This window comes from Musca domestica, unplaced genomic scaffold, assembly GCF_030504385.1.
Source record: "Musca domestica strain aabys unplaced genomic scaffold, Musca_domestica.polishedcontigs.V.1.1 2, whole genome shotgun sequence".
NCBI lineage: Eukaryota > Metazoa > Arthropoda > Insecta > Diptera > Muscidae > Musca > Musca domestica.
Genome location: NW_026712249.1, coordinates 44,845,165 through 44,861,390, shown reverse-complemented (window position 1 = coordinate 44,861,390; position 16,226 = coordinate 44,845,165). Strand labels below are relative to the sequence as shown.

The 16,226-nt window shown below is 34.5% G+C and overlaps 1 protein-coding gene across 1 annotated transcript in view; it reads left to right on the top strand.

Moving 5' to 3' along the window:
- The window catches only part of LOC101895602 (zwei Ig domain protein zig-8), a 692,613-nt gene that overhangs the window by 350,806 nt on the left and 325,581 nt on the right, over window positions 1-16,226 (top strand). Inside the window, exon 2 of the mRNA XM_059121452.1 lies at window positions 16,014-16,044. The gene's annotated coding sequence lies outside the window, so the exon portion shown is untranslated. The remainder of the gene's footprint in view (window positions 1-16,013; window positions 16,045-16,226) is intronic.

Sequence of the window (16,226 nt, the reverse complement as noted above, 5' to 3'; positions counted from 1 at the left end):
CACAAAAGTCTAAAAGTCCACAAAAAAAAAACTTGTTGTGGAAGTTTCAATAGAGGGAATTTCTAACCACCACTGCTCCAGGGGGACACATAATCAATAGGCAACACTTATATATTAAAAATATGTAATTCTTTAACAAATACCAGGAAAGTTTCCTCTTCAGTCTTAAATTAAATTTAAACTAAAATCAATTACATAAAATAACAAGTAAGCAAAGGTCATAGTGGTGCAGGGCCAACCTTGTGATACCCTAGAACACCACAATATATTGGTAGAAACAAATTTTAGTTAATTTTTTTGAATAATGCCATACAGTCGTACATAAACGTTACTTTTGGTTATTAACCGGGGCATTTGCCCAATATTTACCTTTCTCTGTCGTGTATATTTCACATAAAAATTGTGGTCCAATTTACCCGCTAAATCCGGTCACCAAAAATGTTAGACTTCCGTCTTGTCCTTAACTCTCTCCTCATACAAAATGCTGTGTCTATTGATTTTTCATCAAAACTAAGAATCATAAAAATTTTAATTTGTTGGTTCAACTTAATTCCTAAATATACATATCCAAAAAATAGGCCTCTATTCTGATCCTTACCCTACCTACATACAAAATTTTATGACGATATATACAGGTTGAGATAAAAAAAAATCTCCAACAAATTCAAAAGCCACAACTTTAAATTTTTTTTTTAATTTTATCGAACAAAAGCAAAAAATGTCGGAAATAGCTCCAAATTTTAGACAATGAATAGATTTGTTCGAATTGGTTACTTCACGCACGAATTATGCTTTCAAACGGCCAACGAAGCCTGAATATTGCTCTGCGGTATTTTGGCCCATTCCCAACGAAGCGCTTGCTTGATGTTATCGAAACTTTGGTATTTTTAATGCCAACCTTGCTTTCCAAAATACTCCAGACACAATAGTCCAACGGATTGTTATCCGGAGATTTTGGTGGTCATTGTGCGCTGGAAATGAAGCGAGGAACCTTATTGTGTAACCGTTCTTGGGTGACGCGTGCTAAGTGCTGTTGGAATGTCCAAGGTCTGCGGCCAAAATGCTTGCGTGCCCAAGGCTTTAATACAACCTCCAGAATATTTTCGCTATAATATTCGGCATTAATTCTGATGCCACGGTAGATTAATAAAAGCGGAGAGCGATCATCGGCTACTATGGCGACCCATACCATCACCATGGCCGGCGCTTGAATTCTGGTGGCCAACCCAAGGTGCACATTTTCAGCAGACCTCTTTGCCATTTTGTTTGATTGTAAACTGCTGGACAACGAATATTTTTTTATCTGAGCGGAGAAAACCAAACTCGGCAGTTCACCACTGTCTGCCAAGTGAAGCAACTCTTTAACTCTTTTTAGTCAATTTTCTTTCTGTTGCAGTTTAAGTTCTTGCACTTTTCGGAATTTCCATGGCTTTAGCCCGAGCTCATTTTTCAATGTTTGCGAATGGAATATTGCGATATGTTCAGCTCACGAGCCACTTTTCGACGACTGCGATGCGGGTTTCAATCAAATCGCTTCTCTACTTTTCGAACCATTTCTGCTGATTTTGCTGTTTTCTTCCGTCCACTTTCTTGACGTCGGGCTACGCTGCCAGTATCACGGTAACGAGCGATGGTACGAGACACAAAATATTTATTCGCATTTAAATACTAGAGTGCTCTAACGATACCCAATTGTGGTTTTCTAGCCAAATATAAAAAAATCACACTATCACTCTTGAGTTCCATCACGAATATTTTTTTTTTCTGAAAAATTCTGACCAAAGTGCTTTCGTACGCTTGTAAACAATATAACGAGCAGTCACTGGCATAATTCTAACAGATGTCGGACGAGTGGTGTCGAAATGACAGCAGTCTGGAGTTGGTTGCAGTTTTTTTTTATCTCACCCTGCATAACAAATTCTAATATTTCGGCTCTATACCTTCACCCAGCACCACATTTAGAACTATTCAGTACCTTTCTTACAATTATAGATTACATTTCCCAAAACACATCTATATCTTAATTCCAGATACCAACTGAGATTTTCTCCTTTACCCGATACCAAATTTAGTACAATTTAGTACTTTTCATACAAATATAGGACACATTTGCAAACCAGCACCATCACCACATCTTGAACGCATACCAAATTTTGGGATTTCAGTTCTATTCCTTCATCCATATCTTAATTTAGTTCTTTTCGTACAATTTTAAAGTCAGCTCCATATCTCAATTCCCTATACAAACAGAGGCCTTTCCCTTCACCCAATACCAATACTCTTTACCCAATATCAAATTTAGTACTTTTCATACAAATATAGGACATTTCAAATCACCTGTGGGAACTCAAACTCACATCAAATTTCGGGATTTCAGCTCTATCCCTTCCCTCATATTTTTACTACAGACAAACAGCAATATAGACATGTTATTGAATTTTAGGATTTTAAATCTATTTCTTCACCTAATACCAAATATAGTACCATTTAGTACTTTTCGTACAATTAAATTACAAATTTTTATTTTGGAATTTAGAAATGGAGGTGTGATTTCTAAATTCCAGATACAAACAGAGACCTCAATATCCAATGTCTTTATCCTTTTATATTCCAGCCATATTCCTTCACTCTATACCAAATATAGTACCATTTAGTACTTTACGTACAATTGTAGGACAAATTTCCGAACCACCGCCAAATTTAAAACATGGATCAAATTTCAGGATTTCAACTTCATATTTTAACCAGAGACTCCAACAGTGACATTTTTGCCAAATTTCAGGATTTCACACAATACCAAATTTAGTACTACTTAGTAATTTTCGTACAATTTCAACAGCTTACTTCCAGATACCAGCAGAGACCATCCTAATGCCAAAATCTTTCACACAATTCCAAATTTAGTTCTTTTTAGTACTTTTCGTACGAATATAGGATACATCCCCAAACCACCGCCAAATTTCAAACAGAGATACCATCAGTAACCTAAATATCAAAATTCAAATTTTTTATCATTACCCCTTTACCTGTTACCAAATATAACACCTAGTGCATTTGCGTACATTTATAGAACACATTTCCGAAGCCACTTATATACTTGAAAACCTTTACTCTCATACCAAATTTCAAAATTTTAGATCTATCAGTTTACGGTTTACCAAACGTAAAAATTTTATAACTTAAAGTTAGGATTACTAAAATCATTCTATATTGCACTCCATCAGTGACCATCATTCCAAATTTCAGAATTCCACCACAATTCAGTTTTCCCATACAAATTATTAAATATTTAGTACTTTTCGTACCCTTTTAGTAAGAAACCCATCCTTATCACAACCCTGCGCAACAAGGCTGACCCTCGTACAAAATGTCAAGATTCTAGCCTCAGTCGCTTCAAGACGTTTATTCTCAATCAGTGAGTTATTAGCTACTGTTTTATATGTAGATAAAATAATTTTTTCAAAACTCCGCTTTCTATTTCAACTCTTAGCATTCATCAATAAATATCAATGAATTGTCTTTTACACCCGCCCTCAAATTATTTTCTCCGTTTCCGGTTATTTAATTGATTTCCATGTTACAGGAATATTACAATAACCTTTTACACACTTCCAGCTAATATTTCCCATCTCTGATGAAACTTTTGTCTCTCACTCTCTCGATGTGTGTGTGTGTGCTAAGGAAATATAATCTGTTGAGCTGTCATGTTGTTTGGTGTGTTTCATTTCACCTTCTTTTGTTATGGCAACCAGCGAACGAACGAAGGTATGAAAATCCAGCAAAACAAGTGGTAGAAAAAAAAATATGAAATGTGTTGGCAATGTTTTTGATTTATTCTGTTTTGAAATGTTTGTATCCATTGTTGTCGGTTTTTTGTTTTTATGACCTTTATGTGTGCCACCATTGTGTTGTGCACTACCACTACTACAGATGCTGGCACTACTCTACCTTTGTGATAAATTGTGGGTTAAGTGGCCATATAAAAGTTCGTTTGTTGTATGAATGGTTAAATGAATGCATTAGCGTTACACATTGGCTAAAAGGAATTAACAGTTGTTGTGTATGGCTTTAAGAGGAATTGTGGCATTTAAAATGTAGGAAAATTATAGTTCTAAGTTCTAAGAAAAATGGCAATAGTAATAGATAAAAATCAGTGAACCAAAAAATATAGACAAAATTGTAAAAGTAAGTTATATAACATTAAACGATATTGTTATTAATTCATGTTCAAGTCGACAGTTTGCCATAGTATGTTTACCAAGCAATCTGCCGATCGTATATATATTTGATTTATGCCAACACACTGAGAGACATAGGTTAATCAACAGAGAGTTTTATACAGACCACATTATTCACTCTCGGGGATCTAAAATGATTATATCTAGGAGTTACGAACTTAATATAATCTCTAAAATATGGTTGAGGTTGCTTGAGTACATGTGGCGTATACGTTACGCACAAGACCAATACAAAATAACGTATATGCACCCTAAATGTCATTACCTCACATATGAGCATATCAGCCCATGTACTTTGTACGTTTCTTTTTTTTTCTAAATTTTTCATTCCGTGTGTAACATTCCTAAATATTCATGGTAGACCTCATAAAGTATATATATTCATAAACCGCATAAAATTCTAAGTCGATTCAAATGTGTCTGTGTGTCTATCTGTCTGTTGTATTCACGCTATCTTTCGAACGAATTAAGAGCAAGGCTAAAGTTTTGCACACATGTGTCCAGAAACACTGGGCTTTAATTTTGACATAGTGTTGCGGAGTGTAGAAAAAGTTTAGAAAATGTACAATTTAAAATTGTAAGTCAAATTGTGGCCTGTAAGGCAACTTCAAAGTTAGGAAAATTTTCTGTTTTGAATTATTTCAACCATTACATAGTTTGCGATCATCCACAAAAACAATAGGCTTCGATTTTGACCCCAACGCCACCTGCACTTTTACTTTCGTGAGTATCGGGCTCTGTTTGCGACCTGTAGCGTGATTAGAAATTAACTTGGAAAGACGGACAGATGGACAGACGGGCATACATGGCTAGAGCGATTCAGATCGACTCAGCTCGGCGAGATAGGAAGATCCAATACTTCTAGGTTTTACATGATTTTTGGCCCTTATTTTTTCAGTTTTCGATAACTGCTGATGTGACAGTTAAGTTACTTGACACCTAGAAACTACGTCAATATTAACCAGTAAGGAAAAGGCAAAAGTCGGGTGGGGCCAACTATATGTTACCCTACACCACTATTAATATTTACTAGAGCTCCCGTAACAAAATATTTTATTTGAAGTAGATCTTACCACCTATCAACAGTTGGCTTTAGAGAAGTTATAGTTTGCTATAGAGTGCATGACATCACTTGGAGAAGGGTTATGTTAGAAAAGTATATGTCGGAGCCAAGTTGCACAAAATGGAACCGTACGTCCTGAAATTTACTCCATTTTTACTGATATCAGCCATTTTTTGCACAATTAACCCGAAATCGGTTGAAGATATATATGGGAGCTATATCCAAATCTGAACCGATCTTGATAAAATTTGGCAGAGGTATTTCCGAGCTCTATAAAATATCCGGTATAAAATATCATTGTTGTCGAATTCAAACTACGAATGTAAACCGATTTTCGAAATTTATTGTACTTGTTTCAAGACTGAATTCGGTTGGATATGCCAAAATTCAGGTCATTTGGACGGATATTGGCTATTTGGTGCAAAATTGACCAGAAATCGGTTGATGGTATGTATGAGAGCTATATCCAAATCTGAACTGATCTTGACAACATTTGATACACTTATTTCAGAGCTGTGTCTGATATCTGAAACAAAATATCATTGTTGTGGAATGCTTTTTACTCTTGTGAGGGATTATAAACCCAAAATCGGATAAAATATATATTTGGGGCTATATCCATATCTGAATCGATTTACAACAAATTTTAAGTACTGGTTCATAGGATGAACATTCAGTCCATTGGGCTGATATTAGCCATTTGGTGTACAATAAACCTGATATCGGATAGAGATACATGAGCTATATCCTAATATGAATCGATCTTGATAAATTTTGAAACTGGTGTTGCTGGACGGTATCTGATATCTGGTACCAAAGATCATTTTTGTTGATTTATATTATGAAATCAGTCGTAAATGCCAAAATTCAGTCCATTTGGCCTGATATTAGCCATGTAGTGGCCAAAAAACCTGATATTGCATAAATCTCGATAAAATTTGACTGAGGTATTTTCGAGCAGTATCTGATGTCCGGTACCAAATATCATTCTTCAAATATTATTGGAAAATTTCATCTCAATTGGATAATAAATGCGACTTGCATTTTGTTCACAAGAATACATCAACAGACGGACGAACTGGCATGCATAAATCGACTCAGAAACTGGTTCTATGAAGATCTTCAAAAGCATCAATGGGTTCATCTCGCTTCCTTCTCCATGTTACAAACAAATGCCCGAAGACATAACAAATGTTGTGTAGGGTATACAAATTAGGTTGATACAGAGTGTTTAGGGCGTATACGTTACGTATAAAAACACAAAATAACGTATACGCTCGTTCTTATAATCTTGACTATTATCATCTTGAAAATTATCGTTATTTACAATGCACTGTTTGTTGATTTTTGTAAATAAAATCACAAATTATTGAGAAAAAGAAAATGAAGGCTATCATATGTTACAGCTACAGAAAGTTATAGTAGTGCATTTCGTCTTAATGTGATAATTTTGGTTCGATTTTTTTGCAAATACTTGCTATAGTAGTTTTTATACCCTCCACCATAGTATGGAGTTATATATTATTATTTTAAGTTTGTCATTCCGTTTGTAACGCCTCTGGCTTCCGAACGAAATGAAGTAGGTTCATAAAATTTTACTCAAATGTGTATGATGTCTGCAGGACTTTTGGTATTGAAAATGGGCCATGTAGGTTTACGTCTTTGTATAGCCCCCATATAACGGTACCCCACGATATTCGGTATTTTGAAGTTCGTAATGGATGCTACAGCCTATGACAGAAAATTGTCTGCACAGGTCCATGTTTTATAACCCCCATGGTACCTCCCTTTATTCGGTATTTTGATGATTTTAGCTACATTATAAACATTTTTTTTTCAAGTTTCGCATTTGAATATTGTAATACCTTGTGACAAAAGTTGCCACGTCGTCGAATAGACCCTAATATACGGCCACATTCGGTATTTTTAAGATTTTAAAAGAATTTTTAACGGAGTTTATTTTTTTTTAAATTGCCAAATTTGTACCCAATGGTGGAGGGTATTGAAAGTTCGGCTCGGCCGAACATACAGCTTTTTTACTTGTTTTAAAATAATTTTTTAATTAATTTTATTAGCTTTAAGGAAGGTAACAGTCCTACTTTCAAATTAACCCTTGTTTATTATTTTTATCAACATTAACTCTTCTATGTTTATTAAATTTTATTCCATAAATTCCATTTTCAATTTCTTTAAGCGGAACGTCTCGTCCCGTAAAAACTACACAACTTTATGAAATCATTTGCAATTTAAAATTTAAAAAGTGGCAGCGATGACTTGTTAATGTTTTTTTACATTTCAACTTCGTTGACGTCAGGTAAAGGTGATTGGCCAACAACGGTAACAGTACCGATGTAGAAGTAGTTGTCGAGTTTTTTGTGGTTTTGGGCTTGTTGCTTATATTTATATGTGTTTGAAAACTTTTTCATGTTATTTTATGGCTTTTTTTCGAGTGGCAGAATTTCACTAACTTGCATTAAACAAACATAACACAAATGAGTGAAGCATCTTTGGTTTTAAATCTTTATTATATGACAAATTAAATTCCAAAAATATAAAACATTAAAAAATCAGTATACAGTGTAAGATAAAAAAAGGCAACAACGTCAAACGCCATCAATTTTACCTTATTTTAACTTTTTATCGAATAAAATCAAAAAATGTCGGAAATTGCATCAAATTTTAGAATAAGTTTAGATTTTTTCGAATTGATCACCCTTGGCACTAATCATAGCCTGAAACCGTCACACGCTGCCCGAATGTTGCTCTGTGGTATTTTGGCCTACTCCTGGCGAAGTGCTTGCTTGAGGTGATTGACATTTTGGTATTTCTTAGTTCCAGCCTTGCTTTCCAAAATCCTACAGATACACAATAGTCCAACGGATTTGTATCCGGAGATTTTGGTGGCCATTGTACGCTGGAAATGATGCGAGGAACCTCATTTTTTAACCATTCTTTGGAGCTGAGTGCGATGGTGCTGATTCCTGTTGGAATGTCCAAGGACTGCGGCCAAATTGTTTGCATGCCCAAGTCTTTAATACACCCTCCAGAATATTTTCGCGATAATATTCGACGTTTATTTTGATACCACGGTCGATTAATACTAGCGAAAGGCGACCATGGGCTGTTATGGCGGTCCACACCATCACCATGGCCGGCGCTCGAGTTCTGGTGGCCAGAGAAGGTGCACATCTTCATCTGACCTCTTTGGCAAGTAAACACGATAATTTTGTTTGTTTACAAACTGCTGGGCAACGAATGTTTTCTCATCGGAGAAAACCAAATTCGGCAGTTCACCACTTTCCGCCAAGCGAAGCAACTCTTGAGCTCTTTGGAGTCTATTTTTTTTCTGTTGCGGTGTACTTTTTAGAATTTCAATGGCTTTACCACGAGCTCATTCTTTCAATACTTTCCGAATGGAATATTGCGATATGTTCAGCTTACGAGCCATTTTCGGCCACTGCTAATCGGTTTTCATTCAAGTCGCTTCCTTATTTTTCGAACCATTTCTGCTGATGTTGCTGTTTTCTTCCGTTTGGCTATGCTATCACGGTAACGAGCGACATAAAAGGTTTGTTCACATTTAAATGCTAGAGTGACCTAACGATAGCCACTTGTGGTTTTCCACCCAAATATAAAGAAATCACCCTATCACGCTTAAATTCAATCACGAATAACTTTTTTTTCTGGAAAATTCTCACCAAAATGCTTATGGACTCTTGTAAACATTATAATGAGCTGTCACTAGAATAATTTTGAACAGCTGTCGGACGAGTGGCCTAGAAATGACAGCCGTCCGAAGTTGGTTGTAGTTTCTTCCTTTCACCCTTTATATAAAAATAAAAGCAAATATGAATAGACTACACTTTGATGATACCTTAATTTTTTTTTAAATTGAAGTGTTTTTAAAGCAAAAAATAATCAAGCAATTTTTTTATTTATTTATGAAAACCTGTGCTACAAAAATGGTCTGGCCAGGGTTTGAAAAAAATATCCGTTAAACTTCAATTATTTCACTCGAAACCCTACATATCATACCACCCTCCCCACACACAATAATGATATGCCTTTGCCACTTTGTTTTGTGAAAGCGAGTGAATCAACAAAATCCAATTCAAATTAAATTGAAATAATACCGTATCTTCGTATCGGTATTCTACAGTGGGAAAATTACCAATTTCGAACAGATATGATGATGTTGATGATATTCAGACATGCAATTTCCGATTTAAATCGCAACTGCCTTTTTTCCGCCTGGTTATTCATATGTATATGAATGCTGTTTGGCAGCAATTATCGCTGAATCGTTTGCTTTCATCAACGAGTTTTTAATTATTGCTGTTCGTGTGTGTGGGTTTATGTGTCTGCATGGAGGCTACTTCGTTCGAAATGCCAGCAAATATCACGTTTGCCATTCCGTTTGCCTTTTTTTTGGGGGGAGGGTGGAGTATAATATTTTTTTTTTTCATTCCAATAATAGGTTTACATATCTGTTTGATTCTTTTTCAATAAAACGAAAACTATCGACTAAATACCGTTAAAGTATGAATCAATTATTTATGTTTTTCAACCAATCAATAAGCAAATGTTTTTGTAGTTCATTGTTCAACGTTAGATATTGGGATAATTAAAATGGTGCTTTTTTGGTGGTATTTTTTTTCGATAGTTGTTTCTGAATGAAAAACAAAAAAAAAAAAAAAAAAAAAAAAAAAAAAAACATGTGAAAATAGGTTTGGTAATTTTTCACAAATATGTGTGTTAGAAATTTTAACTGCGGTTACTTCTTTTGTTTTTTTTTAGAATTTTTTTTTGTTTTGTTTTTGTTATTATTTTCATATTAATTTCGTAAATGTTACGTACAGAAATATCGGCGATGTATATCCCAATATTTATTTATTCCTGGTCAAAATGTTGTAATTTTGCATGTGTAGAGCTATGTTATTTATTTAATTTTTTTTTGGACAAGTAAAATCTAAGGAATAAAGGGTTTAATTTCTTCTTAAATATGACTATTTGGCGATAATAAAACTATTTTTATAAAAATAAAAAAAAATTAAGAAATAAGAAAACAATGTAGCAAGTTTGATCGTTTACGTCTCATAGTGATGTTGATAACATTACTAGAATACATTTGGTAGAACATATTTTCCCACAAGCGAGCCAATAAAAGGACACGTTCTGGTTCTTTTTTTCAATTAATTAATTATTAAAGACTTGAATACTATACCAAAAATTGATCCGACATTTTCCATCTCAATAAATATTGAGAACTTTATCTCAAAATATTGGGTTATATTTGTATACGCTAAAGACATAAAAAGCTTGGTTAAACAACCCAAAATTCTTTTGGGGTTTTGGTATACATACTGAGTTCTAAAAAATGAACCTGGCATTTTCCCCAATCGATATTGATTATTGGACAATAACGTCATTTGCAGCGAATTCGGAAAGTGTGCTAAACTTTCAGAAATAAATTGATGTTACTTTTTGCGGCTCGTATTAACTATACAAATTTCTTTTGTTCAGAGCAGGCAAATTGAACCCGTACTATTGTTCGGAACTATATAAGGCCTTTAACAAAGTCTAAGGACCCGGAACTACTTCGGGGTTTTGATTTACAAAGAAGATTTATGTAGACCATTTAGAACAATCCACAACCAAGACTGGTTATTGGACAGCGAAATTATAAAAAATTTGCAGCGAATTGCGTCATGCATAGTATGGAGGGTATATTAAGTTCGGCTTTCCGGTTGTAACGCATCGAAATAATAATTTTAGACCTAACAAAGTGTATATAATCTTGATCAGCGTAAAATTCGAAGACGATTTAGCCCTGTTCGTCCGTCCGTCTGTTGTAATCACGCTTGAGTCAAAACGAATAAAGATAAAAAGCTGAAATTTTGCACCGATCTGTCTTTTGCCTGCAGCAGAACAAGTTCGATGATGGGCTACATCAGTTAACGATATCGTATACCTTATGTAACTGTACCTCCCGATATTCGGTATTTTATTGATTTTACTAATTTTTCAATGGTATTGTCTGAAATTCTACGGAAGAAGTTCCTTGTGAGTACTTTACCCCTGGAATACAATTGTGATATATCGGTCAAAGATATCGTATAGCCCCCACACAATGATACCCCCACTATTCGGTATTTTGATGACTTTAAACAACATTTTTCAATGGAATTGTCTTAAAATCCACAAATGGAGTACCTTGTGAGTACATTACTCCCTGGAAGAGAATTGACAATATAGGTCCACGATATCATATATCCCTTATATAACGGTTCATCCCGATATTCTGTATTTTGATAGTTTTAGTCAAATTTTTCAATGGACACAAGGAGTTCCTATTAAGTGCTTCACCCCTGGGAAGAAAATTGTCTATATAAATCCGCGATATTGTATCGCCCCCATATAATGGTACCTCTCGGAATTTGGTATTTTTATTATTTTAGCCACATTTTCAATGGCATTGTCTGAAAATCTACACAAGAAGTTCTCTGTAAGTACTTTACTCCATAAAAAAGAATTGTCTATATAGGTCCACGATATCGAATAGCCCCCACACAGTGGTACCCCCGATATCTTCAAAATGATTTTATCCACATTTTTCAATGGGATTGTCTTAAAATTCACAAATGGAGTACCTTGTGAATACATTACTCCCTGGAAGAGAGTTGTCTATATAGGTGCACGATATATATCCCTTATATAATGGTTCATCCCGATGAACCTTTGCTTTGATGATTCATCGGGATTGTTTTTAATTTCGTATTTAAAGTTTGTAATGAATACTACAACCTATGACGGAAAATTGTCTATACATGTCCACTTCTCATACAACGGTACTTTGATGATATTATCGAGATTATTCACCGAAATTGCTCCAAAGTTCGTATTTGAAGTTCGAAATAGTTACTACAGCCTATGAGCGGTATTTTTCGACGGATTTTTTATTTTTTTCCGAATGGTGGTTTAAAATGAGCTATGTTTGTTACTAACGAAAGTTGGTCACATTTTTTCATTGTGATTATTGAAAATACAAATTGCTCTTGTTCAGATTATTTGATTATAAATATTTGATTATAAAAACACTTCGTCATATATATGTAATAACACATATATGTTCCAATGAAATTATCTCAAATATACTCCCCATCCTCTTATCAAGAACTCCAGTTTCAACAGCTCCAAACATACAGTCTTTGTTGAATTACCACCTAAAACAATGCTCTAACTTTACTTCATAAAACTATTATATCCAAAATTGAACATAATTAATAATTGTCGTTGTACCATCATTATATTAATAATAAATTAGCGGAAAATTTCTAACCAAATTTGACTTTCTTTTGCCACTCATTTTTGTCGCAAAACATCGTTTATTGTTCATTGCCGTTCTACTGCAATGCAATTAAACTCCCATTCAAAAGTACTTTCTTCGCCAGTCAATAGTTTTCTTTTCTTCGTTGTTGTTTTCCTTTGGCTTTGTCTTATCAAAAGACATCCTTTGGCCAACAATTGAAAAATAAATCCGAAAAGGAAAAATGAATGAATGACTGAATGAAGCGCTCAAATACACCATATCTAATGAATTCCATTTGTCTTAAGAGACAAAAGAAGAGCATTCATTCATTTTCATTATTTTTCAGTTTCTTAGTGACGAAGCAGGCTACGGCAGTGGCAGCAAATGGCTGCCTGGATGGCCGACTGACTGCATTGTCTAGAGTGAATCGACGTCATACTGTCAGACAATTATTTCCTTTATGGATAAATGATGGTCTTTTGATAGACAAACATTGAAGCGGATACAATTTCAACAATTGCTATTTTCATAGGAAATACTCGGTATGACAGGAGGGTGGAATGCAAGTGGCGGTGATGTTCTTTTGTTTAAATGTCATAGAGAGCAGGAGAGCCAAAGAAGTAAATAATCATGTCTTAAATAAAGGATTTTGTATTTAACTCCATTTTTTGGGGAGAGAGGTATAATTGTATTGTTTATGGGCGTTGAAAAACCAGTTGTGTGTCTGGAAGTTAAGGCAGAACAATTAAATAAGGACAATATTTTGGAGTTATGGTATTCCAATAACAATCATCAAAACAATTATATAAAGATATTTTTTGCAATAAAGAGTGTATACATCTTTCGAGTGCTATGAAAGTATAATTAACACCAATTTTTTTTAAACCAATAAAATTTCTTTTTTCCCTGCACATTTCAAAATCTACTAGAATTATTATTAGGTAGTAAAAATTACAAAAAAAAAAAAAAACAATGTAAGATAGTTGATAGTTTTACATGCCAACTATTATTGCCTAATATTTACAATTTGATATTTTTATAGCGTTCGAAAAACTACGCCGAACTCCGCAAGGGCTTACAACAATTACTTATGTGAATATTCATGTATATTCATATAGATTAATCAGTAAGGAAAAGTCAACAGCCGGGCGGGGCCGTCTATATGATACCCCACATCACTATCCATATTTTGTAGGACTCCCGTAAGAAAAGAATTTATTTGAAGTAGATCATACCACCTATCAACATTTGGATTAAGATCAGTTATAGTTAGGTTTCAGAGGGAACTAATATGTGGGAGGCATATTCAATTCTGAACTGATTTTCACTAAATTTGGCCGGGACATTTTAATATTTTGTACCAAATAACATTGATATAGAGTACATGATATCACTTCGAGAAGAGTTGAGTTTCACAAAATGGAAACGTATGTCCCAAAATTCACCCCTTTAGGCAGCCATTATTTGCACAATAAACCTGAACTCAGATTAACTAACTATAAAGGGTGAGATGAAAAACTGCAACAAAGTCAAACGCCATAATTTTTATTTAAATTTTACTGAATGAAAGCAAAAAATGTCGGAAATGGCGTCGAATTTTAGAATAAGTTTAGATTTGTTCGAATTAGTCTCTTTGGCACGAATTTGGCCTTCAAAGGACCAATGAAACCGTCACACGCTGTCCGTATGTTACTCTGCGGTATTTTGGCGAATTCCCGGCGAAGCGCTTGCTTGAGGGGATCGACACTTTGGCATTTTTTAGTGCCAGCCTTGCTTTTCGAAAGGCTCCAGACACACTAGTCCAACAGATTGGTATTCGGATATTTTGATAGCCATTGTGCGCTGGAAATGAAGCGAGAAAACTCATTTTATAACCATTATTGCATGGCGCGTGCTGAGTGCGATGGTGCTGAGACCTGTTGGAATATCTAAGCTCTGCGCCCAACATGTTTGCGTGCCGAAGGCTTTAATACACCCTCCAGAATATTTTCTCGATAATATTCGGCATTTATTCTGATGCCACGGTCGATTAATACGAGCAGAAAACGATCATCGGCTGCTATGGCGGCCCACACAATCATCATGGCCGGCGCTTGTGTTCTTGTGCCAAATTCGGCGGTTCACCACTTTCGGCCAAGCGAAGCAACTCTTTAGCTCTTTTGAGTCTATTTTCTTTCTGTTGCGGTGTAATCTCTAGCACTTTTTGGTATTTAATGACTTTACCCCAAGGTCTTTTTCAATATTTGCCGAATGGAATATTGCGATGAGTTCAGCTCACGAGCCATTTTTCGGCCACTGCGATGCGGGTTTCTTTACTTTTCAGACCATTTCTGCAGATGTTGCTGTTTTCTTCCGTCCACTTCCTTGACGTCGGGCTACGTTACCAGTATTAGGGTAACGAGCGATGATACGAGACACAAAAGATTTATTTACATTAAAATACTGGAGTGCTCTAACGATAGCCACTTGTTGTTTTCCAGCCAAATGTAAAGAAATCACACTATCACGCTTGAATTTCATTACGAATATTTTTTTACAAGACATTTCTCACCAAAATGCTTTTGTACGTTTGTAAACAATATAACAAGCTATCACTGGAATAATTTTAACAGCTGTCGGACGAGTGGTTTAGAAATGACAACAGTATGAAGTTGGTTGCAGTTTTTTCATATCACAGATTTTAGAGCTGTTAAATTCTAATATTGTACGAATTGCAAAATACCGACTCATCTAAATTGTCACTTCAATAGTCCCTAAATGGGTGCCTTTTTGTACCAATTTTTAAAAACGACAGTATTAACCCAAAGGTAGGAATTTCCCACCAACCTACTAACAAATATATGTGCAAAATATTTGAATGTACTGATAAGGTAGGGCATCTCTTAAGATTTTAATTTACGTACATTACCAAGAATGCAGATAATTTAATGTCATCAATTCTAGCCCATTGGAAATGGAAACTATCTTGTTGTCATTAGTCGTAATGACTAAAACATGCTGATGTGAATACGAAAATTATTCCCAAATTGAATACAACATTATATCTAAGTATCTTAAACAGAGAATTTTTTAGCCTCTAAAATTTGTTTAAAGAACTTCAACGAAACCAGATTAACTTTGCTTGGTAAATTCCATTAAAACAGGATGTCACAACGTATTTCAATATATATCAACACCGAAAAAGAGTTAATAGTTCCCATTAAATCCCTTCACATTTAATCATTGTTCTATTTTTAATTTTTCTCTTTTTTCTTATTTTTCTCATTTTAAAATATTTCCAAATAAATGCGAACTAAAAGTAATGAACTTAACTGACCCATTTAGAAATGCTAACACAGTCTATGATTTCATAGAATTATTTATAATATTTACTCTGTTCTCTTTCGTTTTTCTCTCATTTCAGTTGAAATATTCTCATCAAATAATAAAAACCGGTAAGTTTCAAATATTTAATACCAACCATGGTACAATGATATCAAGGTAGGGCTATGATACCATATGATTTCATTTTTTTATTTTCTTGGCTTAATATGTCATCTTTATTTGTTTATGTATGTGTTTTCTTTTCAATAACAAAAAAATTGTTCAGAAAATGTTCAAATTCGGATGTTTTCAA